The sequence below is a fragment of the Toxorhynchites rutilus genome, chromosome 3, assembly GCF_029784135.1.
Source record: "Toxorhynchites rutilus septentrionalis strain SRP chromosome 3, ASM2978413v1, whole genome shotgun sequence".
Lineage (NCBI taxonomy): Eukaryota > Metazoa > Arthropoda > Insecta > Diptera > Culicidae > Toxorhynchites > Toxorhynchites rutilus.
In genome coordinates this window covers 47,144,736-47,147,633 of record NC_073746.1, presented here as the reverse complement: position 1 = coordinate 47,147,633, position 2,898 = coordinate 47,144,736, and the positions used below count along the sequence as shown (strand labels likewise).

At 36.9% G+C, this 2,898-nt stretch overlaps 1 long non-coding RNA gene across 1 annotated transcript; it reads right to left on the bottom strand.

The window, feature by feature from the left end:
- Positions 1 to 1,181: 1,181 nt before the first annotated feature.
- On the bottom strand, positions 1,182 to 2,317 carry LOC129779868 (uncharacterized). The gene is made up of 3 exons (XR_008743790.1): positions 2,095 to 2,317; positions 1,599 to 2,035; positions 1,182 to 1,542 (listed from the first exon to the last, which is right to left on the bottom strand). It is a non-coding gene; the product is annotated as an uncharacterized LOC129779868 (long non-coding RNA).
- Positions 2,318 to 2,898: the final 581 nt, after the last annotated feature.

Sequence of the window (2,898 nt, the reverse complement as noted above, 5' to 3'; positions counted from 1 at the left end):
TCTTATCAATCGAATGTAGAAGGTGACAGATTTGAAGTGTTACTGTCGTAATGGACGCGTTCATTCAATTTTAAGCCAAAAAAATGGGCGGGTTATATCTATGATATAATAGCAAGATTGCCGTAGGACTACCGTTGATTTAATTATCATTTGTTTGTATTGAATTAATTATCACATTCAGAAGTACAAAAATGGATGCATTTTGCAATGCATTCACAATGCCGATTTCCCCAAACACATTGATTTTGAAGTTCGTGTTAGGAAAACACATTCATTTCGATATGCATATTCATGTTTGTGGCATAGACGGTTCGTTCTCTAATTAGTAAGCTGAAAATGGTTAGGGTTTTTTGACCTAGAATTACGTCTTTCGGAACATATTGGGGCTACAAATTGATAAACGAAAATCAATCGCATCGTGAAAAATGTCCAATTTCAAATGCTTATTGCCCAGTCATTTCATGATGAATTAACAATCCTCAATAATCCGTAAAGCAACGCATAAATATAAAATAAAAGTTTCCTCTTGTACTCACAATTATTGCTCAGTCGTTTCCTGATAGATTTACGAGAGTTTTGCATCAATCGATTTGGCACTCCATAACAACTCGTTACAGTGAAAAAAATAATATTTTATAAATTTTATGAAACTAACTAACAAACAATATATAAGAATTTCAAATATTATCTCGATGGAAATCACGCGGAAATTGGCATTTTAAATACATGCAAATCAGGGGAATTTTTGTATTTCAAGTAAGGTGTGTGAAACGATTAAATCTAGCATAAAAAACATAAATTTGGAACTCTAGTGTTGGTTCCCTCGCGAAATTTCATATCAATGACCGATCATGCATTGTAAAATGTTTGACAAAAGTGTAAGCTGCAATTACCCACATTCCGTTTTGCCTGCCAAGATCGGGTCGATGAAGTGTCAACAATCGACCTCAAATGCTGCCACCTTGCAATCGAGTTATCGACCTTTCATATGCATTCATCGAACAACTTGACGCCACTTTTTCGCCAACATGTGCAAGGCGTCGACCTGCTTGCAGCGCTGCTTCCAGCACTGCTTGCTGCTTGTTTGTATTGGTTTGTTATTGAAAATGAAAAGGAAATACATTGATCGATTTTAATCAATTTATTGAAAAAAAATAATAAAAATCCATGTATAATTAAAAATAAGGTATATAATGAAATCGGTCCATCCGGGTTGTCTGGATTGACGATTCAAATCCGACTGAGTACATTGATGAATGCCTCCTTGCCCTTGATGACACAGATATGTGGCTGAGGAGGATTCTTCAATGTGCGTGAAGCACGAGATCTCCGAGGGGGAAAATTGCTCGAAATACTATCGATGGCCAGGTCCTGCTGCTGTTGCTGTTGATGCTGTTCCCCGGAATAGCAGCCTGGACTTAAAGGATACTGCTGCGGGAAAGCTGATGCTGTTTGCTGGTGTGACAGAAGTGGAAATAAGCAATGTGGTGATGAGGGAAATCACCTTTCTCACTCGCCGATTGATTGAGGATGTATTCATAGCTGAAACAAAATAAAATGATTAGTAAATGAAAAGCAGAAATGAATTCCCTACTCACCAGTTGTATGATCCGGATAAAAATGCGAACATTAAAATATCATGCGATTACGTTCGCTTACCTCGCCTATTTTCATTTTACTATAAAACGGAATCAGTGTATTCGGGTTCCTCCGGGTGGTAATTCAGCTGAGCAAGTTGATAAATACCTCCTTGTCGTTGAGTTTTCGTGTCTGAAGAGGATTTTTGAATGTGCGCGAAGCACGGAACCTCTAATGGGGAAAGTTCTTCCCAATACCATACCATGGTCAAATTCTGCTGCTGCTGCTGTTGATGCTGTCCCCCGGCATTGCCAACAGGGGTTGGAGGTTACTGCTGCAGGAAAACGGATGTTGTTGGCTGCTGTGATAGAAGTGGAAATCCGCACTGTGGTGATGGGAGAAATCATCTTTCTCACTTACCGATTGATGGAAGCAAACGAGTCGAATGTATTCATAGCTGATAAGACAAGATAAAATAATTAATAATTAAAAAGCCGAAATATATTTCATACTCACCAGTTGTATGATCCATTTGTTTTTGTTTGAGATGACAGTTTAGCGGAGTGGAAAAAAGAACCACCAGTGATGCCATTTGGTTTGTTTAATTATTCAGTATTTTCGACTAACGAACTATCCGCGTTGGCGATATTGGGGAATAGGCATGACAGTATGGATTTGCAGAAGGAATGAATACACTTTTAAAATGAAAATTATGAATGAACATGATTTTTCCTTAATCAAATTAGTACTCTATGTAAGTGAAAATCACCATTGCCTGCAAGTGGTGAAAAAACGACATATTTTATGTTTTGAGATAATTTTATATTATAATGACAAGTTTTTTTGAGAATATCTGAACGTCTATAGAAAATAATTCAAATTAGGGTCATGACAACGTACTTTAAGTAGAAAAAATTATGCCAAGAAACAAAAATTTCATACAAATTTTAGCAAATATAAACTGATTCGGGCCGACTAATATGATAGAGAATAGTTTGCCTCATACAAACTAATGCCGTATCCAGATGTCGATACCTAATCGTCGTCATCGTGAATAGGTAACAGCGTTACGGTCGTTGTTAGGTCGATTGGATTGTGGGTTCCCAGCTGTATTTGAAAATGTGGAAGATAGGTCAGAACCTCATCTATCGGATTGTATAGCAAACTTAAATTGGAACGTTTTGGCAGTTGAGTTGTTAACTAAATAAAAAGAGAAGAGAAATCGATCAAGTCACTTACACCTCTTGCATTGCTCCTCAAATAAGAGTGAGAAATACCTATTTTAGGTAATTAGATAACATAATGTGTAAATTTCATTCA